Here is a 27314-nt window from a genome sequence, read left to right on the forward strand (position 1 = left end):
CCTCATTGTGGTTTTAATTTGCATTTTGCTTGTGACTAGTAGTGTTGAGCATCTTTTCGTGTACCTATTGGCCAACTATATATATTTTTTGGAAATAGTCTAGTCAAGTCTGTTGTCCATTTTACTTGCATTTCTTCATTATTGAGTTGTATGAGTTCTTTGGATATTTTGGATATTAACCCCTTAACAGATACATGATTTACACATTTTTTCCCCATTCTATATGTTAACTTTTCATTTGTTGATGCTGTCTCTTTCTGTAAAGATTCTTTGTTTGATTAAGTCCCACTTTTGTTGTTGGTGCTTTGCTTTAGGTGCAATTTCTAAAATATCATTACCAAGATCCATGTGGCAGGAAATATTTTTCTGTTTCTTTCTCCCCCCTAGGAGTTTCATGGTTTCAGGTCTTACATTTAAGTCTTTAATCTACTTAGAAAAATTTTTGTGAGTAGTGAAACATCCCAAACCTATTTTTATTTTTAATGATTGGAACATCTTTTAACTTAACATAGGAAACATGGGGGTCACCAGACACACAGGCATCACTTCAGTAGTCCTTCACCTTTTGTTTTTGCTTTACATGACCCTTTCAGATGAGATCGGGTGCGTTCAGGGTGGTATGGCTGTAGACTTTACATGACCCTTTCAAAACATGACTTTTTCACTGAACACTTGTATACAAACAATTACATTAACTAAATAGTCTCAACATGTTCTTTACTGAAAAATAGCAAATGAAATTTATATTGACGTGATCTATGTGGAGATTGTTAAAATAGTAATGAGATGGAAGGAGACTCTAGTATTTTTATTAAACATGTGAGATGATTAAATAATATTTAAAATATTACATTCAGAACACTGATTAAATTTTATTTCTCTTTATCCTACATTGAATTTATGTTATTCAGCTACTGCAGTTTAGCCTGTACATATGTACAATGTGATCAGCATCAAAGGAATCTATTTATTTGTTCTTGTATTTTCATTTCCTTATAGTTATCAAAACATAAAGTCCTTAAGTGAGTAATTACTTTATCACAGAACTAATACAAAGAAACACAGATTGATTCAATTATTTGCTATTTTTTGTTTGCATTAGTTAACTGATATCTCCTGATACATATATGTACCTATTTATATTCATTTATTTATAGTCATGAATTAAAATGCTTTTGAAATGTCTATAGCAAATATATTAATATTTGAACTGCAACCAACTTAGGAAATGTGTTAAACCCAGTGAGACTTTGGAGTAACATTATTTTCAGATGACATGTCCCACAAGATTTAGGAATTTTACTCTATTTCACATTGAATTGAAGTTCTCGTTTAGAGTTCTTGGGATTACAATCCAAACAAACAACCTCATATTTTTATTCTTCTTACACAATAAGGTTTGTATTATATCTATTAATAAAACATATACTTCCATAGCTTCCTTTTTCCCTTTAAGAGTAAGAAAGGCTGACAATCTTTACTCCTTGAGGTACAGACCTGAAGATGAACCAGTCAAAGCCTCCGAAGCGAAAAACCTTGCTCGGCTAGCACAGCTTCCCTGATAACTGCTCCAAAGCTGTACCTTTCACTCTGGTGCGATGGCAAATGCACCTCTCCATCATCCTTTCTCCAGCAGTGACAAGGTTTTGGACTTGGTTCATGATGTCTTAACCTAAATTTTGGAGCAAAAACAAGAATCTTAAAATCATGAATATCTTTTAAACTAGTGATCTCCATTTTGATGATTCTACTCTAAAGAATGAATTTGAAAACACATAAAATGTTTTATGTTATATTGTAATGTAAATTGGTATAGCCGGGAAACAGTATGGAGGTTCCTCAAAATATTAAAAGAATGACCAAAACAAAAAAACAAAACAAAACAAAAAAAAAGAATGACCATATGATCCAGCAATCGCACTTCTAAGTTTATACAAAGGAAATGAAAACAATATTGACAATAGCCAAGATAGGGAAAAAACCCAAGTTGTCTTTTAATGGATGAGTGGATAAAGAAGATAAGGTGTAAGGTCTAAAGATCTAGTGTAAAACATGGTGACTATAGTTGATAACAGTGTACTATATAATTGAAATTTGCTAAGACTATATAGAACCTAAATGTTCTCATCAAAAATAAAAACATAAATAGGTAAAGTGATATGTTAATTAACTAAATGGTGGGAATTTCACAACATATACATATATCAAATCATCATGATGACTCTTTCCCTGCCGTTGCGGAGCCGCGCGGAGGCGGAGGCTCAGGTGCATTCAAGATTCGGCTCCACCCGTAACCCACCGCCATGGCCGAGGAAGGCATTGCTGCTGGAGGTGAACTGGCCGTTAATACTGCTCTGTAAGAGGTGCTGAAGACCGCCCTCATCCACGATGGCTTAGCACGTGGAATTCGCGAAGCCGCGAAAGCTTTAGACAAGCGCCAAGCCCATCTGTGTGTGCTTGCATCCAACTGTGATGAGCCTGTGTATGTCAAGTTGGTGGAGGCCCTTTGTGATGAGCATCAAATCAACCTAATTAAGGTTGATGACAACAAGAAACTAGGGGAATGGGTAGGCCTCTGTAAAATTGACAGAGAGGGAAAACCCCTTAAAGTGGTTGGTTGCAGTTGTGTGGTAGTTAAGGACTATGGCAAAGAATCTCAGGCCAAGGATGTCCATCGAGGAGTACTTCAAATGCAAGAAATGATGAAATAAAAAACTGAGCTCTTGTTTTTAAAAAAAAAAAAAATCATCATGATGTACAGCTTAAATGTCTTATAATTTTATGTCAAATTTACCTCAGTAACCTATAAAAAGAAGCTTTTTATTATATCATTTCCCCATTATTTATAATAACAGTTGAATTGTGTACCCCAAAGTAATGATATACATTATGGCTGAAATAAAATATTTATATAGGCTAATTCAATGAAAAGTGACTATGTTAGTTTGGATTAGATTCAACAATTAGCATGAACATTCAAAATATATAACTTCTTTCTTAAAGCAATAGTATATATTGAAGATATTTACTTATAAAATTTTAAAAAATGTTATGTGGATAATGTATATTTTGTTCTCTGAATTGTTATCAAGATGGTTTATTTTCAAAAGAATTTTTTCCACTATGTATCAGGAATAATTTAGATATAAGTAGCATAAAAGATAAGCACCCTAAAGAGTGATATTAATATTTTCTTTAGCTTTCACAATGTTATCATGAATGAAACAATTTTTAAAATTTCTAGATTTAAATGGTTATTTTAAGTTATTATAAGAAGTAGTGCATGGATTTAAATTAATGTTTTGTGTAAAAGTAGAAGTTAGCTGCCCTTGCTTCAGTACATTTGATTATTCAGTGTTTTAAAATATGGACATACACAAAAAGAGATTTAAGAGAATTCAGACATAAAAGATAATTAAAGAGAGATGGAGAAAGTGAGAGAAAATGACAAAGAGAAGAAAACTTTATGTGTATGTATACACACACACACACACATACATATATAATATAAAACATAAAAACATTAAAAATGAAATAATATGGCTGTGGCTCAGCTGGTAAAAGAATCCGCCTGCAATGCGGGAGACCTGGGTTTGATCCCTGGGTTGGGAAGATCCCCTGGAGAAGGGATAGGCTACCCACTCCAGTATTCTGGCCTGGAGAATTCCATGGATTGTATAGTCCATGGGGTCGCGAAGAGTCGGACACGACTGAGCGAATTTTACTTCACTTCACTAATGAAAGGTTTAAGTACCATTCAGAGCATGAAATATATTTGGAGGAAATAGAGAGTTTGCTTTGTTAAAGGAAAATTAAATTTAAGCAATTTTTCAAAAAAATCTGATGAGGTAAGCTATTTGATTAAGGATTCAGAGATAGGAACATTAAAGCCAGGTGGTTCAAAGCACTCAGGCTATCTCAGAGAGGCTTTGCTCTGAGAGTAAGCTTGGAGGTTATTTGATGCACTCTTTCCTTCTCCTGTGTCTACAATTTGCGTTCTAAATGAAAGACAGAATACACATACATCAAGATCTTTTTTTTGGAACAGAGTATGGAATACAAATTATGCTAGCTTAATTTTCTTAATGCTTGATTTACATTTTCCCCTGAGTTTTTATGTTTTATTTTGCCTTATGGGGGTGAAAAAATTATATTTGTTGAAAAGAGAAGTGCTTGTTTTGGAGGTGACAAATTTCAAAAGAATAAGAATCATATCAAAGGACTGCATTATCACATAATCAGCGGTGGGGATAGCACCTTAAAAACTGCACAAACCACTAAGCTTTTTCTTACAAGAATAAGAAGTTACAGATGAACAAATGGCTACTTTCCCAGCAGCTCTGTAAGATGCTTAGGTGCTAATGTTTCTAAATGAAAAGGGTAGAAGTACCACAGCTATTTTAGGGACATTAGTGCTTAAAGAAGCTTTTACATGACTCACTTTTATTATAGATAGTCATTAACCAAGACTTATTGAGGTTTTCTTTTTTAAAAAAAGTACTTAGATTTTGACTTCTAAAACTAAATCATTTGTTTGTGGGAGTCCGGTAAAAATACATTCTTTGTTACTTTCAAAGAATAGAATACTAGAACTTTGATCAGTGTATCAATGATGTTTTCCTCCTATAAAAAGTAAAAAATGTCCATGAGAAATGTGTTGCACCATCATTAGATAAGACCACCTGAGAAATAGCAGTAATGTTTGGCTTATAATAAATACAGAGATATAAATAGAGTTATAGTCCTCATTTTAGAATGTGAGGACTCTATTATGATCCTGGGTAGGTATTTATTGCTCTCTTTTTTTGTTTTGTTTTTTGTTTTTTAAGTAAGGAATTGCAACATCGTGTAGGTGCTGATCATTTGACCAGTAGGTGGCAGCATAGCTCTTTGGTTGCACAGAAGAAGTGTTCTCCAATTTTGAGTCAAAACAATTCTACGGTGATTTAAAAAATAAACTTCTTCTATATGCTTCATATGCTTCTTTTATTTTCACACCATATTCATGCATGGGAATATAATATTTAGGTATTAGTTTTACAAAAGATTAGCAACATGCCTTTTCAGATAGATTATGTGATATTTTTATATATAGGCTGTATTTACAATTTAATTTTCATTTTTAGATCATAATATTTTAGACCATAAAGGGACACTTCTAAATTTATTACTTCACCCCTATCATTTTACAGATAAAAAACATGGAGTTCCAGAAACATAAAGTGATTTGTCCAAGGTCAACCACAGGCAGTTTCAGAAATCAATTCATCCTCCTCTCTCAATAAAAAGTTATCTGCAATAAATTTTCTTTTGTACAAATGTTGATATCTGAACTAGAGAGTATAGACAACTACTTATATTTCATTTTGTTTATATTTTAAAGTAAAATGTCTCTCTCTTTTTCTTTTATTTGATAAGCTTAAACTGTATGGAAAGGCCATTGATGTGTGACAGTAATTTTTCCTGGTCACTAACATTTTTAATCCAATAACAACATCAGATTAGGTGACTAGTCAATGCCAGATGATGTGACAGGTTTAAATTGTGGGATGTCATCTTAGTAACCGCTTGTCTCCAGTCTTTCAGAATTTTGGTAATTTTGGTAATTGTTCTTCGAAGGTATTTATTTCTCTAAGCTTAAAGCTAAAGTTGTTGTGGGAAGGGACCCTAACAAACCTCCCCTCCCTTACCTCTTAGACCTGGTGCTGCTCCCCCTGCGCCTCACCTCACTGCAGTACTCAGACTCCAGCCGGCTTCTGGAAGTTGCCGAACAGATTCCAAGCCAGACCCAAGCCTTCGTATTCACTAGAATGGTGGTACCCAATATTTTCAAAGATTGCTCTCTTGTCTTCTTTGGGTTTTGGCACAAATATTATCATTGTAGGGAAACTGCATGATCATCTTAAAATTACAACTGCCCCCTTGTCATTTTTCCAATCCATATTCTCTGATTTCTTTAGTACTTCTTTTGGTTACCATAAATTTGAGTGTATTTCTTCTCAGCAACCAAAGAACTATGTACTATTATCCACATAGGCAAACAATATATGTCATTTATTTATTTTATTTATTAGTTAGTATATTATCATTTATCCCACCAAACTTTAAACCTCAAGGGGCCCCAGATTATGGATATCTTGTTTTCTTCTGTATCTCCAACACCTAGAATAGTCCCTCGAAAATAGTAATAACTCAACAAATTGAATGTTGTATTTTATTCTTTAAATAAAGCTTCTGAGATCGTTGAAAGGAAGTTGTATAGAAGAGATTGCTACTTTTTATTGCCTAATTAACATATAGCTTATTTCCTGAATTATTTGTAATTCTTGCAAAGTATTACAGGCTTGATTTGGCAAGTTCCTATATCTTTGCTAGTAATTGATGACTATTATAATGAAAAAAAAAAAAATGAAAACATTAATGGTGTATTATGCTTTCCAGATACTTGGTGAATGTCTCCCCCCCTTCTTATTCTATTTTTTTCCTTCCTCTTCTCTTTTTTAAATAATTATATAATAAAATACATAAAGTCAAACTAATGAAGACATCTTGGAATTTTAATAATCTCAAGTTTGTTGTTGTTGTTGTTGTTCAATTGCTAGTCATGCCCAACTCTTTGCAACCTGATGGACTGCAGCATGCCAGGTTTCTCTGCCTTTCCTGTCTCCCAGAGTTCTCAGATTTATGTCCACTGAGTCAGTGATGCTGTCTAACCATCTCATTCTCTGCTCCCCTCTTCTCCTTTTGCCTTCATTCTTTCCCAGCCTCAAGGTCTTTTTCCAGTGAGCCAGTTCTTCACTTCAGGTGACCAAAGTATTGGAGTTTCAGCTTCAGCATCAGTCCTTCCAATGAATATTTAGTACTGATTTCCTTTAGGATGGACTAGTTTGATCTCCTTGCTTTCTAAGACACTCTCAAGAGTCTTCTCCAACACCGTAATTCAAAGGCATCAATTCTTTGTTGCTCAGCCTCCATAATGGTCTGACTCTTACATCCATGCATGACTACTGGAGAAACCATAGCTTTGACTACACAGGCCTTTGTTGGCAAAGTGATGTCTTTGCCTTTTAACACACTATCAAGGTTTGTCATAGCTTTCCTTGCAAGGAGCAAGCATCTTTTCATTTCATGGCTCCAGTCACCATCCACAGTGATTTTGGAGCCCAAGAAAATGAAATCTGTTGCTGCTTCCACTTTTTCCCCATCTATCTACCATGAAGTGATGGGACAGGAGACCATGATCTTAGTTTTTTGAATGTTGAATTTTAAGCCAGCTTTTTCACTCTCTTTCATTTTCATCAAGAGGCTCTTTAGTTCCTCTTCACTTTCTGCCATTAGGGTAGTATCATTTGCATATCTGAGGTTGACACTTCTTCCAGCAATCTTGATTCCAGCTTGTGATTTATCCAGCCCAGCATTGTGCATGATGTACTCTGCATATAGGTTAAATAAACAGCATGACAATATACAGCTATGTATTCCTTTCCAATTTTTGCATCAGTCTATTGTTCCTTGTAAGATTGTGTTATCTTAAGTTTAGATATAGAAAAATAAAATATAGCATTTCATCTCTTGAGTCATAATATTGACCTTGACAGATGTATTAATGTGCTACCCATTCTGAGGTGAGAAACTCGGCACGTTTTGTGTGCACATCCTCATTTCACTAGAATGTTCCTTTCAAGTCAAAAGGCTTATTTTTGTTACTAGTCACATACCACTGGTACTTTGTGGCTTTCTGACTATAAAACCACCTAATCTAGGCTACAAATCAGTGACAAGTGATGGCAGAAGAGATAATGCTAATGATACGCATGGCATTTTTCCTTCTAAGGGAAAATTGATCCAGGGTTCTCACATTCAGTTTGTAGGGAGAATTTTTTTACATGAAACACTGTCTTATGAGAAGCATAGACACCAGATCCTTTGCTTTGCGGTCATTCCGGACTCTCACATGGGTAAAATGCTATAATCTATATTGTGAAATATATATTAAGCAAGCTCAGTCAGTTCACATTAAATTCACACTACTCTTATTTATTTAAGTTCAATGATATGAATTTTGTATTATGAAAGAATGAAACCTTTTTTTCACACAAACAACCCATGAACACATTAATTGCTCCAATAATGCATATACGAGTATGATGTTATCACCAACAAGGATCTAATAAAAAGGCATTCTCGTCATAAAAATAAAATTGAATGAAGTAAAATGTGTATTTCCTCATTTAAATCATGAGTGATTGATATTGCTCACTTTGAACTATTTTTCTTAAAAATAGTGAGATGAAAGAGTGGATCAAGAGATGATAGGCAGTTTTACATCCATGTGCATACATATCCACCTTCTTTAGGAAACAGTATCAGGAATAGTAAGTGCAGAGCTATCAAAATCTCTGAAATCACTTGATATTGCCTTAAATGAGATCTGGATATTTTTTGTAGGAATGCAATTAGCCACTTGTCAGTCTACTAATGTAGAAAAAATAAGATGCAAAAATGGTAATATAAAAAATGTCCAGTTTTATCTAAAATTTGAAAAATAAAATGAATTCACACATGCAAAATTTTTGCATTACAGAAGCACATACTTTTTGTAATGGTATTTATAATGTGAATGATCATATGGCATATTGTCACTTCAAATGTTTTAAAGGAAAGGTCTGAGTAAATTAACCAGATGATGTGGAAAATAAGCCAATAAGCCACCTGTTGTTTTGTTTGTACAACAATATCATACACGTATAATTGATCCTTCTGATTTTAGACATCACAATCTGTAACATCTCTAAACATGAAATGAATATCCATAGTAGCCTCCTTAGGTTCCATGTATGGAAATAGACAGTTTTCAGAGCACAGAGCTTAAATGGCACTAGGACTCTGCATGACTGCTGTCATGTAGAAAACACACTAAGGTTTTTTGAAAATTTAAAATATGGCCCCTAGCGTTAATATTACCTATTTTCCTCATGGAATAAAAAGAATATTTTTTCTTAGATTAGCACTTTAGAGTCAATTGTGACCTTTCCATTTTAAAATTATTATTAGACATTATATTACTGAACAAACTGAGATATATAATTTATTGAAGAAATGAATATTTTCATACCATGCTGAAAAGCATATTCTATCATGCTGCTGTATTATAGTCCATTCCTACCAGTGTAGCATTCACCTCCTTATACTAATGATTTGTTTGTTTCTGTCTTCTCCCAGTGGGTTGTGATCTCTTAGGCAACGGAACTGTTTTTTTGTTTGTTTGTTTGTTTTGTTTTCTCTGTTTTGGGACTTCAGGTATCTAATATAGTGGTTGGCATCAGGTATTATTCAAGAAATGTTTACTATATGGCTCATAAACATTCTGAATTTTTTTTCCCTTTTAAAGCTTCTTGAGGAATATAAAACGTGAACAACAAATGAAATGTTATACTTATTTGAAAGTTTTTTTAATTTAAATAGTTATAAACTTTCATAGAAATTAATTAATCTGTTTAGTCTTTATTTGCTTTTCTTATTTCTACCCTCTTTGTTGTTGGTTAAAATATATAATAAGAAAAATGAAACCTCTTTTCATCAGTTGAGTTCAGTCACTCAGTTGTGTCCAACTCTTTGCAACCCCATGAATCACACCACGCCAGGCCTCGCTGTCCATCACCAACTCTCGGAGTTTACTCAAACTCAAGTTCATCGAGTCAATGATGCCATCCAGCCATCTCACCCTCTGTCATCCCCTTCTCCTCCTGCCCCCAATCCCTCCCAGCATCAGGGTCTTTCCAATGAGTCAACTCTTTGCATGAGGTGGCCAAATTATTGGAGTTTCAGCTTCAACATCAGTCTTTCCAATGAACACCCAGGACTGATCACCTTTAGGACGGACTGGTTGGATCTCCTTGCAGTCCAAGGGACTCTCAAGAGTCTTCTCCAACACCATAGTTCAAAAGCATCAATTTTTTGGTGCTCAGCCTTCTTCACAGTCCAACTCTCACATCCATACATGACCACTGGAAACACCATAGCCTTGACTAGACAGACCTTTGTTGGCAAGGTAATGTCTCTGCTTTTTAATATGCTATCTAGGTTGGTCATCACTTTCCTTCTAAGGAGTAAGCGTCTTTTAATTTCATGGCTGCAATCACCATCTGCAGTGATTTTGGGGACCAAAAAAATAAAGTCTGACACTGTTTCCACTGTCTCTCCATCTATTTCCCATGAAGTGATGGGACGAGATGCCATGATCTTAGTTTTCTGAATGTTGAGCTTTAAGCCAACATTTTCACTCTCCTCTTTCACTTTAATCAAGAGGCTCTTTAGTTCTTCTTCGCTTTCTGCCATAAGGGTGGTGTCGTCTGCATATCTGAGGTTATTGATATTTCTCCTGGCAATCTTGATTCCAGCTTGTGCTTCTTCCAGCCCAGCGTTTCTCATGATGAACTCTGCACAGAAGTTAAGTAAGCAGGGTGACAGTATACAGCCTTGACATACTCCTTTTGCTATTTGGAACCAGTCCATTGTTCCATGTCCAGTTCTAATTGTTGCTTCCTGACCTGAATATAGGTTTCTCAAGAGGGAGGTCAGGTGGTCTGGTATTCCCATCTCTTTCAGAGTTTTCCACAGTTTATTGTGACCCACACAGTGAAAGGCTTTGGCATAGTCAATAGCTCAGATAGATGTTTTTCTGGAACTCACTTGCTTTTTCGATGATCCAGCAGATGTTGGCAATTTGATCTCTGGTTCTTCTGCCTTTTCTAAAACCAGCTTGAACATCTGGAAGTTCATGGTTCACGTATTGCTGAAGCCTGGCTTGGAGAATTTTGAGCATTACTTAACTAGCATGTGAGATGAGTGCAATTGTACGGAAGTTTCAGCATTCTTTTGGAATGCCTTTCTTTGGGATTGGAATGAAAACTGACCTTTTCCAGTCCTGTGGCCACTACTGAGTCTTCCAAATTTGCTGGCATATTTGAGTGCAGCACTTTCACAGCATCATCTTTCAGGATTTGAAATAGTTCAGCTGGAATTCCATCACATCCACTAGCTTTGTTCGCAGTGATGCTTTCTAAGGCACACTTGACTTCACATTCCAGGATGTCTGGCTCTAGGTGAGTGATCACACCATCATGCTGATCTGGGTCATGAAGATCTTTTTTGTACAGTTCTTCTGTGTATTCTTGCCACCTCTTCTTAATATCTTCTGCTTCTGTTAGGTCCATACAATTTCTGTCCTTTACTGAACCCATCTTTGCATGAAATATTCCCTTGGTATCTCTAATTTTCTTGAAGAGATTTCTAGTCTTTCCCATTCTGTTGTTTTCCTCTATTTCTTTGCTTTGGTCGCTGAGGAAGGCTTTCTTTTCTCTCCTTGCTATTCTTTGGAACTCTGCATTCAAATGGGAATATCTTTCCTTTTCTCCTTTGCTTTTCACTTCTCGTCTTTTCACAGCTATTTGTAAGGCCTCCTCAGACAACCATTTTGCCTTTTTGCATTTCTTTTCCATGGGGATGGTCTTGATTCCTGTCTCCTGTACAATGTCATGAACCTCTGTCCATAGTCCATCAGGCACTGTGTCTATCAGATCTAGTTCCTTAAATCTGTTTCTCACTTCCACTGTATAGTCATAAGGGATTTGATTTATGTCATACCTGAATGGTCTAATGGTTTTTCCTACTTTCTTCAATTTAAGTCTGAAATTGGCAATAAGAAGTTCATGATCTGAGCCACAGTCAGCTCCCGGTCTTGTTTTTTCTGACTCTATAGAGCTTCTCCATCTTTGGCTGCAAAGAATATAATCAATCTGATTTCGGTGTTGACTATCTGGTGATGTCCATGTGTAGAGTCTTCTCTTATGTTGTTGGAAGCGGGTGTTTGCTATGATCAGTGCATTCTCTTGGCAAAACTTTATTAGTCTTTGCCCTGCTTCATTACGTACTCCAAGGCCAAATTTGCCAGTTACTCCAGGTGTTTCTTGACTTCCTACTTTTGCATTCCAGTCCCCTATAATGAAAAGGACATCTTTTCTGGGTGTCAGTTCTAAAAGGTCTTGTAGGTCTTCATAGAAGCATTCAACTTCAGCCTCCTCAGCGTTACTGATTGGGGCATAGGCTTGGATTACCATGATATTGTATGGTTTGCCTGGGAAATGAACAGAGATCATTCTGTCATTTTTGAGATTGCATCTAAGTACTGCATTTTGGACTCTTTTGTTGAGCATGATGGCTATTCCATTTCTTCTAAGGGATTCCTGCCCACAGTAGTAGATATAATGGTCATCTGAGTTAAATTCACTCCAGTCCATTTTAGTTTGCTGATTCCTAGAATGTCGACATTCACTCTTGCCATCTCCTGTTTGACCACTTCCAATTTGCCTTGATTCATGGACCTAACATTCCAGGTTCCTATGCAATATTGCTCTTACAGCATCGGACCTTGCTTCTATCACCAGTCATGTCCATGACTGGGTATTTTTTTTGCTTTGGCTCCATCCCCTCATTCTTTCTGGAGTTTTTTCTCCACTGATCTCCAGTAGCATATTGGGCACCTACCGACCTGGGGAGTTCCTCTTTCAGTATTCTATCATTTTGCCTTTTCATACTGTTCATGGGTCTCAAGGCAAGAATACTGAAGTTATACAGGGCTTCTTTTACATAAATTTTGATAACCATTTATTAGAAAAATGTAAAAATAGTAGGAACTGTCTCACTACATTTTGAGGAAGTGATTTATATGTGCTAACTTTGTTTCCTTTTTTATTCTTTCTGACCAATAAACAGACTTCTCAAATCAGGTCGTATCCTTTCTGATATATCTCATATTTGAATCCATATATGCATATACTTTTATATTACTTGCCAAAAAAAAAACCCCACCAATATAAAAACAATTTGTTTTCTCTGTTTATTTTTCCTAAAGTCAAGACTCTTGTCATCAGCCTTCTGTGTAATATTCATAACACAACAGTCTGAATGTGAAAATTATCACATTTATTTGTTAATATTTGTCTTAGTTAAAATAAGACCCTTTTAAGAAAAGTAAGTGAAAAAAACAGGGTCTTAAAAAAAGAAAGTCTTGAGAAAATTAAAAAGGAACAGAGACCATGCTTGTGTCATTGCATTTCTTTTGTGTCATTATACTATTTTAAATGACACAAAAATGAAGAAGAAGTCAATCTTATATCTTGTTAAACTTGTTTTAAAGCATCTTCTCTTTATAAATCAGTGTCGGTGTGAATGTATATGTACTTGCAGGCCTTACAGGACACCATCTCACAAATTAGCATTGCATCATATCTTGGACTTTAGTTCTATCTTGGTCTTCCTTAATTAATTAGGCATAGAAGGAACCAGCCTATAAGGCATGGTGTTTATTCTGCTCCCTTCAGCCATCAATACTGGTTTGCAATTTTCTGTAGATTCATCAGATATAGGCACCTATCTTTTCACATATATATTAGGTAGATAAATTTTAAAATTGAATAGTATGAAATGAATTCAATGGATTTAGTAAGAAAATAATTAAAAGATACCATGCAGTGAAATTTTATATATTTTAAATTTTAACCTAAGGATGAATAAAACTATAAGTTTTATACATACAAAATTGCAGTACATTTCTGATATTAACTTATACGTCTTCTTCTCTAGAAGTTAGTGTCACTTTTAGTGGTTATGGTTTCATGTAGTTTCATTATGGTCTGGTTCAGCCCTTCCATTTCTTTCATCTTTTGTTAATCTTCTTATCTTTACATGCCAACCTATATCTTTCTGAGTGTGTTAAGTCTATCTGTTGTTACATAGAGAGAAGATATTTAAGAACAAAGTCATTCATTTTATTTTTAATGCTTCTTCCTAAGGTTTTGAATCTTACTGCAGAAGTGCAATAATACTAGAAATTAAAAAGATATTTTCTAGGTTATAGTAGCATCTTCCAACTAGAAATTCTGAGTTGTATTTCTTAAAAGTGTTTTGGATATATAGTACTTGCATAAAAACAATTTTTAAATCATTGTTATCACTATCCTCATTTCATCTAGACTGATTATTTTGAGAACAGAATGCTGGTTGAGAGCAAGTTCATGAAGGATCATGGAACCAGTAGTGTTTGTAGCATAGCTAGCCAAAGCCTACCAATAGTAGGCTACTAATAGAACTATTAGTGCAATTCAGTTGCTCAGTCATGTCCGACTCTTTGAGACCCCATGGACAGCAGCACACCAGGCCTCCCTGTCCATTGCCAACACCTGGATTAGTCAAACTCATGTCCATTGAGTCGGTGAGGCCATCCAAACGTCTCATCCTCTGTTGTCCCCTTCTCCTGCCTTCAATCTTTATCAGGATCAGGGTCTTTTCAAATGAGTCAGCTCTTCACATCAGGTGGCAAAATTATTAGAGATTCAGCTTTAACATCAGTTCTTCCAATGAACATTCAGGACTGATCTCTTTTAGGGTGGACTCTTTAGATCTCATTGCAGTTTAAGGGAATCTCAAGAGTCTTCTCCAACACCACAGTTCAAAAGCATCAATTCTTTGGTGCCCAGCTTTCTTTATAGTCCAGCTCTCATATCTATACATGACCTCTGGAAAAACCATAGCCTTGACTAGACCAACCTTTGTTGGCAAAGTAGTGTCTCTGCTTTTTAATATGCTGTCTAGGTTGGTCATAACTTTTCTTCCAAAGAGCAAGCGTCTTTTAATTTCATGGCTATAGTCACCATCTGCAGTGATTTTGGAGCCCCACCCCCAAATAAAATCTGTCACTGTTTCCACTGTTGCCACATCTACTTGACATTAAATGATGGACCAGAAGCCATGATCTTAGTTTTTGAAATGTTGAACTATAAGACAACTTTTTCACTCTCCTCTTCCACTTTCATCAAGAGGCTCTTTAGTTTTTCTTCCCTTTCTGCCATAAGGGTGGTGTCATCTGCATATCTGAAGTTACTGATATTTCTCCTGGCAATCTTGATTCCAGCTTGTGCTTCATCCAGTCCAGCATTTCTCATGATGTACTCTGCATATAAGTTAAATAAGCAGGGTGACAATATACAGCCTTGACATACTCCTTTTCCTATTTGGAACCAGTCTGTTGTTCCATGTCCAGTTCTAACTGTTGTATCCTGAGCTGCATACAGATTTCTCAAGAGGCAGGTCAGGTGGTCTGCTTTTCCCATCTTTTCCAGAATTTTCCACAGTTTGTGGTGATCCACGCAGCCAAAGGCTTTGGCATAGTCAATAACTCAGAAGTAGATGTTTTTCTGGAACTCTCTTGCTTTTTCAATGACCCAGTGGATGTTGGCAATTTGACCCCCGGTTCCTCTGCCTTTTCTAAAACCAGCTGAAAATCCGGAATTTCATTTCGTGTATTGTTGAAGCTTGGCTTGAAGAATTTTGAGCATTACTTTACTAGCGTGTAAGATGAGTGCAATTGTGCGGTAGTTTGAGCATTCTTTGACATTGCCTTTCTTAGGGACTGGAATGAAAACTGACCTTTCCCAGCCACTGCTGAATTTTCCAAATTTGCTGGCATATTGAGTGTACCACTTTCACAGCGTTACCTTTTAGGATTTGAAATAGCTCAACTGGAATTCCATCACCTCCACTATCTTCTTTTGTAGTGATGCTTCGTAAGGCCCGCTTGACTTCACATTCCAGGATGTCTACCTCTAGGTGAGTGATGATACCATCATGATTATCTGGGTCATGAAGGTCTTTTTTGTACAATTCTTCTGTGTATTCTTGCCACCTCTTCTTAATATCTTCTGCTACTCTTAGGTCCATACCATTTCTGTCCTTTATTGAGCCCATCTTTGCATGAAATATGCCTTTAGTATCTCTAATTTTCTTGAAGAGATCTCTAGTCTTTCCCATTCTATTGTTTTCCTCTATTTCTTTGCATTGATCACTGAGGAAAGCTTTCTTATCTCTCTTTGCTATTCTTGGGAATGCTACATTCTAATGGGTTTATCTTTCCTTTTATTCTTTGTATTTTGCTTCTTTTCTTTTCACAGCTATTTGTAAGGCCTACTCAGACAGCCATTTTGCTTTTCTGCATTTCTTTTTCTTGGGGATTCTCCTGATCCCTGTCTCCTGTACAATTTCATGAATTCCATAGTTCATCAGGCACTCTGTCTATCAAATCTAGTCCCTTAAATCTATTTCTCATTTCTACTGTATAGTCATAAGGGATTTGATTTAGCTCATACCTGAATGGTCTAGTGGTTTTCCCTACTTTCTTCAATTTGAGTCTGAATTTGTCAATTAGGAGTTCATGATCTGAGCCACAGTCAGCTCCTGGTCTTGTTTTTGCTGACTCTATAGAGCTTCTTCATCTTTGGCTGCAAAGAATATATCTGATTTTGATATTGACTATCTGGTGATGTCCATGTGTAGAGTCTTCTCTTGTTTTGTTGGAAGAGGGTGTTTGCTATGACCATGTGTTCTCTTGACAAAACTCTTATTATCCTTTGCCCTGCTTCATTCCATCCTCCAAGTCCAAATTTGCTATTACTTCAGGTGTTTCTTGATTTTCTACTTTTGCATTCCAGTCCCCTATAATGAGAAGAACATTTTTTTTGAGGTGTTACTTCTACAAGGTCTTATAGATCTTCATAGAACCGTTCAACTTTAGCTTCTTCAGCATTACTGGTGAGGGCATTTTCTTGGATTATGCTGATATTGAATGGTTTGCCTTGGAAACAAACAGAGATCATTCTGTCATTTTTTTGAGATTGCATACAAGTACGGCATTTTGAACTCTATTGTTGACCATGACGGCTATTCCATTTCTTCTAAGGGATTCTTGCCCCCTTATATTAAAAAAAAAAAAAAAAAAAAAAAAAAAAAACCTTTCAGCTCTTCTTAGTAAACAATATAATTGTGGCTGTGTTATACTGCCAGGAGTAACAGGAAAATTTGGCCTTGGAGTAAAGAATGAAATAGGGCAAAGGGTAAAAGAGTTTTTCAAGAGAACACACTGGTCATAGCAAACACCCTCTTACAACAAAACAAGAGAAGACTCTACACATGGACATCACCAGATGGTCGACACCAAAATCAGATTGATTATATTCTTTGCAGCCAAAGATGGAGAAGCTTTATAAGTCAGCAAGAAAAAAAGACCAGAAGGTGACTGTGGCACAGACCATGATCTCCTTATTGCCAAATTCAGATTTAAATTGAAGAAAGTAGGGAAAACCACTACACCATTCAGGTATCACTTAAATCTAATCACTTATGATTATACAGTGAAAGTGAGAAGTAGATTCAAGGGATTAGATGTGATAGACAGTGCCTGAAAAACTATGGATGGAGGTTTGTGACACTATACAGGATGCAGGGATCAAGACCATTTCCAAGGAAAAGAAGTGCAAAAAGGCAAAATGGCTCTCTGAGGAGACCTTACAAATAGCTGTGAATAGAAGAGAAGTGAAAGGAAAAGGAAAAAGTCAAGATATATGCATTCGAATTCAGAGTTCCAAAGAATAGCACGGAGAGTTAGGAAAGCCTTTCTCAGTGACCAATGCAAAGAAATAAAGGAAAACAATAGAATGGGAAAGAATAGAGATCTTTTCAAGAAAATTAGAGCTACAAAGGACACATTTCATGCAATGATGGGCTCAATAAAGGACAGAAATTGGGTGGACCTAACAGAAGCAGAAGCTAGTAAGAAGAGGTGGCAAGAATTCACAGAAGAACTATACAAAAAAAATCTTCATGACCCAGATAATCACGATGGTGTGATCACTCACCTAGAGCCAGACATCCTGGAATGTAAAGTCAACTGCTTCATAGTAAAGAATCACTATGAACAAAGTTAGTGGAGGTGATGGAATTCCAGTTGAGCTATTTTAAATCCTAAAAGACAATGCTGTGAAAGGGGTGCACTCAGTATGCCAGCACATTTGGAAAACCCAGCAGTGGCTGCAGGACTGGAAAAGGTCAGTTTTCATCCCAATCCCCGTGAAAGGCAATGCCAAAGAATGGTCAAACTACCACACAATTGCACTCATCTCACACACTAGTAAAGTAATGCTCTAAGTTCTCCAAGCCGGGCTTCAACAGTACGTGAACTGTGACCTTCCAGATGTTCAACCTGGCTTTAGAAAAGACAGAGGAACCAGAGATCAAATTGCCAACATCCGCTGGATCATCAAAAGAGCAAGAGAGTTCCAGAAAACATCTATTTCTGCTTTATTGACTATGCCAAAGCCTTTGGCTGTGTGGACCACAGCTAGCTCTGGAAAATTCTTAAGGCGATGGGAATATCAGACCGCTTGACCTGCCTCTTGAGAAGTTTGTATGCAGGTCAGGAAGCAACAATTAAAACTGGACATGGAACAACAGACTGGTTCCAAGTAGGGAAAGGAGTATGTCAAGGCTGTATATTGTCACCCTGTTTATTTAACTTAAATGCAGAGTACATCATGAGAAATGCTAGGCTGGATAAAGCACAAGCTGGAATCAAGATTGCCAGGAGAGATATCAGTAAACTCAGATATGCAGATGACACCACCCTTATGGCAGAAAGAGAAGAAGAGCTAATGAGCCTCTTGATGAAAGTGAAAGAGGAGAGTGAAAAAATTGACTTACAGCTCAACATTCAGAAAATTAAGATCATGGCCTCTTGTCCTATCATTTTTTCACCAGTAGATGTGGCAACAGTGGAAACAGTGACAGATTTTATTTCGGGGGGCTCCAAAATCACTGCAGATGGTGATTGCAGCCATTAAATTAAGATGCTTGCTCCTTGGAGGAAAGGTTATGACCAACCTAGACAGCACTTTTCAAAGCAGAGACATCACTTTGCCAACAAAGTTCTGTCTAGCCAAGACTATGGTTTTTCCAATTGTCATGTATGGATGTGAGAGTTGGACTATAAAGAAAGCTGGACACCAAAGAATTGATGCTTTTGAACTGTGGCATTGAAAAAGACTCTGGAGATTCCCTTAAACTGCATGAGATCCAACCAGTCCATCCTAAAGGAAATCAATCCTAAATATTCATTGGAAGGACTGATGCTAAAGCCAAAACTCCAATTCTTTGGCCACCTGATGCAAAGAGCTGACTCATTTTAAAAGACTCTGATGCTGGGAACGATTGAAGGTGGTAGAAGAAGGGGACAACAGAGGATGAGATGGTTGGATGGCCTCACTGACTCAGTGGACACGAATTTGAGTAAACTCTAGGAGTTGGTGATGGACAGAGAGGCTTGGCGTGCTGTAGTCCATGGCGTTGCAAAGAGTCAGACACTACTGAGCATCTGAACTCAACTGAACTGAATAATGGTGTATTACAGAACTACTCTGAGATTAAAGTAGTAAGTGTATTTTTCAGGCAAAGAACACTGTTAATGCTTCATGTGCTTTGTGTACTTAAAATACAAATGCTTCAGATAAAAAAATATTTTTGCCACATATTTTCAATATACAGCCTAGTAGCTGATTTTATTTCTTTTTCCCCTGTATTTTTAAAATGATACATTTACTTAGCCATTTCATCTTTTCATTTGGCATTGCATGGGTGATTTATTGATGGCTAGTGACATAGCATAAATTGCAGCTGTGTCAAACTGGAGCAAAATGAAATGGAAAGAATCTTGTCATCATTACTTGACCTTTGCTTTAATGCAGTCTTATCAGGCTGCCCCTTAGTTTTGGGAATATACTGAGAAATGCAGTGCCTGCCCTCAATCATATTAAAAAAGAAAAAAGAAGCACACTCCCTTAGCACACTTAATGTTCTCCTATACATAATGGTTATTCTTACATTGTTGTTTCTCTTCATGGTAAAGTCAAAGAATTATCCTTGTCTGTGAGTTTCTCCATCTGTAATAATGATTTTTTACATTACTATTGTGTAAATGGAGAAGTATAGCCTGACTCACTGTTGGTTAAAATAGTAAGAAACACCTAGAAAACAGTATGATATAAAAATGATTTGCTAGTTGGCCCAGTGCACAATTTACCTTTCATAAGTGCTTTACCTTTCTCTTGTAAAAAAGTATTTGAAATTAGATTCATTCATTCATTAAAAATATAATTAAAATGTACTGAATCATTGTAATACATTAGAAAGAAGAAGCTCATTATTAGGTTAATTTTGTAAGTGGCATATTATTAGAATATTTAATAAATATAAATATATTTAGGTTGTTTATGATAGTAACAGTTGATGTCATATTCAGACTTTTCAAAAGAGCTAATCTAAGCTAAATCATATGCCCTCTATCTAGAAACTTTAAGGTATTTTTGAATAAAACAGTTTTCTGTGTTATTTTTACACAAATAAGCAATGCTTCATATAGTTGCAAAAAAATAATTTTTTCAAAATTATTATGACTATTTAGTTTATTTTCAAAGAAATAAAGATAGAAAATTTTATTTAAAATTGAAGGATTAAAAATTCCTCTTACAGCTATTATATGTTAAGTGGAGCCAGACTTGTTTTTTCAGTTAGACAACACTAAATTTCCCAAAAGATATTTCCAGGCTTTGGACCACAGGCAGGGAGTGACTATAAATCTGAAGAAAGGAGAACAACAAGGTGAGCCTTTCATGGAGTCAGCATTTCTGACTCAGGAGACCTTCTCTCCCACAGTGCTGTAAGTTGAAGTCCAACCAGAGTACAACAGCCTCACTGAGTTGAGGGAGAATATTGTAGTTTAGGGCAACTAAAGTGGTTGGAATTGATTGGACAGATGCTGGAGAGAAGAGAATGCTAAGGGAGGTCTCAGAAATTTGCAGAGTATACCCCATGTTTCCATGACACAGGAAGAATTTGCAGATGTACTGAGGAAGCTACTATTAATAGAAAGTTAGTAGATAGTCACTGGTGCAAGGGACCGACAACAGAGAGAAATATCAGAAATTATGAAGTGCTGAAAGGCACTGGTTGTCTAGCCCATTGAGATACAGAGTCCTCCCCAAGGTCTTTATACATTCAGTTGAGACTGTAAAATAATCAAGACTTGGAAAAAATATATATATATTTGTTTTTTAATATCCTGGGGTTAAGGGAAAAACTAAAATCGCTGTGTTCTAACAAAGAATAAAACCAAGCTTAGGAGTCTAGAAATAATGTATAGTAATTTAACTACTTACTAAAGCAAACAAAACCTAAACACCTTGAAAGGTACTGCAGTCTCACTGAAATGCACTGGATCTAAAGGGAGCAGTAAATTGTAATCCACAATTTAAAAAGTTAGCAAGCATGCATAGAGGCAGGAAAATAACCAGTAACCAGGAGAAAGGAAAATCAATCAATAGTAACAGAAAAGAATCATGCCTAAGATGATAGTATTGGAATGTGTGTGAAAGGTAAGTTGCTTCAGTCATGTCCCATTCTTTGCAACCCCATGGTCTGTAGACCTCAGGCTCCTCTGTCTATGGGATTCTCCAGGCAAGAATACTGGAATGGGTTGCCATGCCCTCCTCCAGGGGATCTTCCTGACTCAGGGATCGAACCTGCATCTCTTCTGTCTCCTGGATTGTCAGGCAGGTTCTTTACCACTAATGCCACCTGGGAAGCCACACAAATGTTAACATAGCTTTGGTGATTTCATTGCATATGTTCAAGGCTATGTTATTAATAAAGAAATAGCAGATGAAAAAAATCTACCCAAACCACCAGAGATCTTAAAAAACATGCAAAATGAAATGAAAAATAAACCAAATTTGATTAAGAGCAGACTGAACACTTCATGAGGTAAAATTAGTGAAGATGCAAAGAGAAAGAAGACTATGAACAGAATTTCATGTTTTTCATATAACATCATCAATAAATCCAATATTTATGTAATCTGAGAAGTTGGAGAGGCAGGAAAATTTTTAAATAATGGCTTTTTTTTTTTTTTTTTGGTAATTTGACAGCAACTACATATTCACAGATCCAAGAAGCTCAACAAACTTCAAGCACAAATATTGGAAAAGAAACTGCTGTAAGAATATCATAATCAAATTGATGAAAATGTTTGATAAAGAAAAATCATTAGCCAGAAATAAGAACTATGACTTACAAAGGAGTAAACATAAGAGCGACAGCAGGCTTTTCACCAGGATCCACACAAACCAAGAGATAATGGAATGTTGTTTTTAATGTAACAAAACAAAAACAACTGTTGACCTAAATTTCTATACCCCCAAAATACTTTTCAAAATGAAAGGATTAATTCCTAGCTTAAGAGCATGGGGGGTTTTGATAACCTAGTCTCCAGTGAAACTCATGGAAATTATTTGTAAAAGCAACCATTTAAAACCTCTGGAAGTAGTACTGTGGGCAAACAGAAAATGAAGAAACATCTATTCAGGAAAATATATGAAAATTCAGGGGTTTTTTTGTTGTTGTTCAGTCACCAAGTCGTGTTCAGCTCTTCACCAGCCCATGGAGTTCAGCACGTCATGCTTTGCTGTCCCTTACCATCTCCTGGAGTTTGCCCAAGTCCATGTTCATTCAATAGAAAAGACGAAAGTCTGTAATATTTGAGCCAAGATCATTCCCTTTCTTATCTCTCCCAGCTCAGCAATAATGAGACTCCATTCCGGATTGCTGTAGCCAAGAAACAGAACATTCCTTTCTTTCCAGCTCCCAGTTAGAGGTCTTTCTTCCCAGGAGAGGCATGACTTCAGTGTCCCTCATCTTGCCCATAAACACTGATTGCTAAGGCTAAATCACATGCATCTGCAGCCTAGAGGAGGGGGCTTCCTTCTTTGTGACCTTCACTTGTGGAATGGAGGCTCTGCTTTGAGTGTGGCATGGGTGTGGAAGAGCCATAGCTCTTCCTCCAGTTTGTGAAGTAGTGGATTCACATGAGAGGCAAGCTCAGAGAGATGTAGACTGTAGCCTTCCCGCCCACTGACTCTACTCTTTAAACAAAGATATCACTAAAAGAGAAGCTTTCCATTGTCCATCCCCAACTAGTTAAGAGATTTTACCTTTGGGTAAAAGCAAGATGAAACTAGAGAGTTTCTGATCTCATCTCAAAGAAACTGGCTTCTTTAGTAAGAGAGTATGGAGAAGTTTAAATCTAAGTGCACTCTCAAGAGCAGTTGAAGTTTTGATGAAAAACAATTGGGAGGCGATTGGTGCCTCCAATGAAGATACCTTATACTATGGGCCTGCTATTTTTCAGGAGGAAACTCTGCAATAAGACAGCTAGGATTTTTGCATTTATGTTCATCAGTGATATTGGACTATAGTTTTCTTTTTTTGTGGCATCTTTGTCTGGCTTTGGTATTAGGGTGACGATGTCTTCATAGAATGAGTTTGGCAGTTTACCTTCCTCTGAAATTTTCTGGAAGAGTTTGAGTAGGATAGATGTTAGTTCTTCTCTAAATTTTTGGTAGAATTCACCTGTGGAGCCATCTGGTCCTAGGCTTTTGTTCGTTGGAAGATTTTTGATTACAGTTTCAATTTCCATGCTTGTGATGGGTCTGTTGAGATTATTTCTTCCTGGTTCAGTTTTGGAAGGTTATACTTTTCTAAGAATTTGTTCATTTCTTCCAAGTTGTCCATTTTATTGGCATAGAGTTGCTGATGGTAGTCTCTTATGATCCAATATCAGAAACTATTTCCTCAAAGGAGACAAATTTGACTGCCTTAGTTCGAAGACTAATTTTGCTCCAGGCCTTACTGGAAATAATAGAAAATTTGTCCAGTGGGGAATTTAGTAGCATTTCACAGACAGGTGGAGTCAGGGAGAAAGTGAAAGAGAGGCCTACCAGCAATACTGGCATGCCATGGTGACTGAGGGCCCATTGAATACTGTGACCCTCTGAGGAGAGTTTTCAAGGTCTTATATTGTGGGGTTAGAGGACATGAAAAAACTTCAGTAAAATAATCCAGCCAGCCACTGAGCAAATAAACAAGTAAGTTATAATAATAAATCCAGGAGGAGAGACAGTACCCAAAGAATACCTAGAGTTGCTACAATATGTTATCTAAAATGTCCAGTTTTTAAAAACAAAATGTGAGACTGGTCAAGAAATTGGGAAATATGACCCATACACTGGGGGGGAAATGCAGGAAAAAAAAAATATGCCTGTAAGAGAAACTATATGTCACATTTAATGTCAAAAGACTGCAAAGAAGTTGTTTGATACGTAATTGCAGAAGTAAAGAAAAGAATGATTAAAGGAGTAAAGGAAGGCATGACAATGTTGCATCAAGTAGAGGGTATCAATAAATAAATATAAATAAAAAATGATTAAATATAAATTCTAGAGTTTAAAAGTTCAGTGGGTGAAATAAAAACTGAATAGTACATTTGGACTGGTAAAGGAAATAATTAGCAAACTTGAAATTAAATTGAATGAGATTATGCACCAAAAAATAGAGAGGAGGGAAAGAGAAGAAAAATGAAAAAGGCTGAAAGAAGAATAGAGGAACAAAGTATGTGTGAGAAGAGTGTCAGGAGAGAGAAAAAATTTTGAAAGAAATAATGATTAAAAACTTAACAAATTTTTTGAAAGAAAGAAAGAAACAAACTCCAAGTAGCTTCAAAATAGACCTGCAAAGATCCATCATTTTAAAACTTGCTGGCAATAAAAAGTAAGGAGAAAATCTTAAAAGCAGAAAGAGAAAAACAGCATATTATTTACAAGAGAATCCCAAGAAGATGAACAGCTGACTTCTCAGCAGAAATACCTGAGGCCAGAGGCAAGGAGATAATATATTTAAAGTTCATACATGAAAAATAACTGTCAGGCAAGAATTCTATATCCAGAAAATCTATCATTTACAGAATCAAGGTGAAATAAAGATTCTCCCAGATGAACAAAAACTGAGAGAATTTGTAGCTAACAGAGCAATACTAAAGTGCTTTAGGTTAAAAACAAGCAACTCCACACAGTAGCACAAATTCATGTAAGCAAATACAGAACACTTAAAGATAACTAATAATAAAAGATATTCTAAAGGCACATCTTATCCTTTCTTCTATTAACTAATTTAAAAACCAATTATAGTTTAAAGTAGATTTATTAACAAGGAATATTCCAAATGATAAAATATGATATTTAATGCATTTTTGATTCACCAAAAGGAAATGTGTAAGATATGTAAGAATCTAATTGTTTCAAAGCATATTTTAAAAAATATCAATCCAAGGAGATATCCCCAAATCCATAAATATACTTGTGGATTTCAATTATTAAAGTCATCTTATTAATTGAAAGAGGAGATTAAGTGTACAGATAATTTGAGCAATACTCTCAACTAGGTCAAGCAAACTAAACACTCTACAACAGCAAAACACACATTTTTTTTCAAGTATATATTGGACATTCACCAAAGTAGACTATATGAGGTACAATAAAAAACTCTTAATAAAAAGTAGTGAAATTATACAAGGTATGAATTCCTGCTAAAACAGAATTATATTAAAAAAAAATCAGTAACAGAAACAGAAGTGAAAAATCATCAAATATGTGTAAATTATGTAAATATTTCTAAAAAAATCAATGGTCAGTGAAGATACACAAGGAAAATTAGAAAATATTTTAACTAAAATATGGAATATTAATAGCTAAAGCAATTCCTAAGATAGAAATTATAATATTAAAATGAATATTTAAAAATCTGACATCATTTCTCTTAGCTTTTATCTTAAGATACTAGAAAAAGTGAACCAAAGTGTACCTATCATCTCTATAAGGATTACAATAAGACAGTAGAGTAGGAGTAGAAATCAATGAAATAGAAAACAGAGAAATGAAATGAAGGATTTGCTTTTTAAAGAGCAATAAAATTCATAAATCTCTAGCTTATCTGAATAATGAAAAAGAGAAAATGACAATTTCCAGCATTAGTAATGAAAACAAAAACATCACTGCATTTTACATACATTAAGGGTATGAGAAGGGAATATTATGAACAACCATGGTGCCAACAAATTTGATAAGTTGGATTGAAATAGAAAACTCCTTGAAAGATACTAACTATCAAAGCTCATCCAAGAAGAAATAGGTATACTGAATAGCTCTATATCTATTTTTAAAATTGGATTAGTAGTTTTAAATGTTTCCACCAAGATCTAGGAACACTGAATGATTAATTTTATCAAATATTTAAAAAATAAATATTAACAGTTTCTTACAAACATATCCCACAGGACTGAAAAAGATCAATTTTCATTCCAATCCCAATGAAAGGCAATCCCAAAGAATGCTCAAAGTACCGCACGTTTGGACTCATCTGACACGCTAGTAAAGTAATGCTCAAAATTCTCCAAGCCAGGCTTCAGCAATACATGAACCGTGAACTTCCAGATGTTCAAGCTGGTTTTAGAAAAGGCAGAGGAACGAGAGATCAAATTCCCAACATCTTCTGGATCATGAAAAAAGCAAGAGAGTTCCAGAAAAAACATCTACTTCTGCTTTATTGACTAAGCCAAAGCCTTTGACTGTGTGGATCACAATAAACTGTGGAAAATTCTGAAAGAGATGGGAAAACCAGACCACCTGACCTGCCTCTTGAAAAATCTGTATGTAGCTCAGGAAGCAACAATTAGAACTGGACATGGAACAACAGACTGGTTCCAAATAGGAAAAGGAGTACGTCAAGGCTGTATATTGTCATCCTGCTTATTTAACTTATATGCTGAGTACATCATGGGAAATGCTGGACTGGATGAAGCACAAGCTGGAATCAAGATTGCCAGGAGAAATATCAGTAACCTCAGATATGCAGATGACACCACCCTTATGGCAGAAAGGGAAGAAAAACTAAAGAGCCTCTTGATGAAAGTGAAAGAGGAGAGTGAAAAAGTTGGCTTAAAGCTCAACATTCAGAAAGCTAAGATCATGGCCTCTGTTCCATCACTGCATAGCAAATAGATGGGGAAACAGTGGAAACTGTGACAGGTTTTATTTGGGGGGGGCTCCAAACTCACTGCAGATGATGACTACAGCCAAGAAATTAAAAGACACTTGCTTCTTGGAAGGAAAGGTATGACCAACCTAGACAGCATATTAAAAAGCAGAGACACTACTTTGCCAACAAAGGTTCATCTAGTCATGGCTATGTTTTTTCCAATAGTCATGTACAGATGTGAGAGTTGGACTATAAAGAAAGCTGAGCACCAAAGAATTGATGCTTTTTAACTGTGGTGTTGGAGAAGACTCTTGAGAGTCCCTTGGACTGCAAAGAGATCCAACCAGTCCATCCCAAACGGGATCAGTCCTGAGTGTTCATTGGAAGGTCTGATGCTGAAGCTGAAACTCCAGTACTTTGCACCTGATGTGAAGAGTTAACACATTGGAAAAGACCCTGATGCTGGGAAAGATTGAGGGCAGGAGAAGAAGGGGACAACAGAGAATGAG

The 27314-nt window shown here is 36.0% G+C and overlaps 1 pseudogene; it reads left to right on the top strand.

The window, feature by feature from the left end:
- Positions 1 to 2227: 2227 nt before the first annotated feature.
- On the top strand, positions 2228 to 2748 carry LOC110144168 (small ribosomal subunit protein eS12-like; annotated as a pseudogene).
- Positions 2749 to 27314: the final 24566 nt, after the last annotated feature.

The sequence above is a fragment of the Odocoileus virginianus genome, chromosome 12 (assembly GCF_023699985.2).
Source record: "Odocoileus virginianus isolate 20LAN1187 ecotype Illinois chromosome 12, Ovbor_1.2, whole genome shotgun sequence".
Lineage (NCBI taxonomy): Eukaryota > Metazoa > Chordata > Mammalia > Artiodactyla > Cervidae > Odocoileus > Odocoileus virginianus.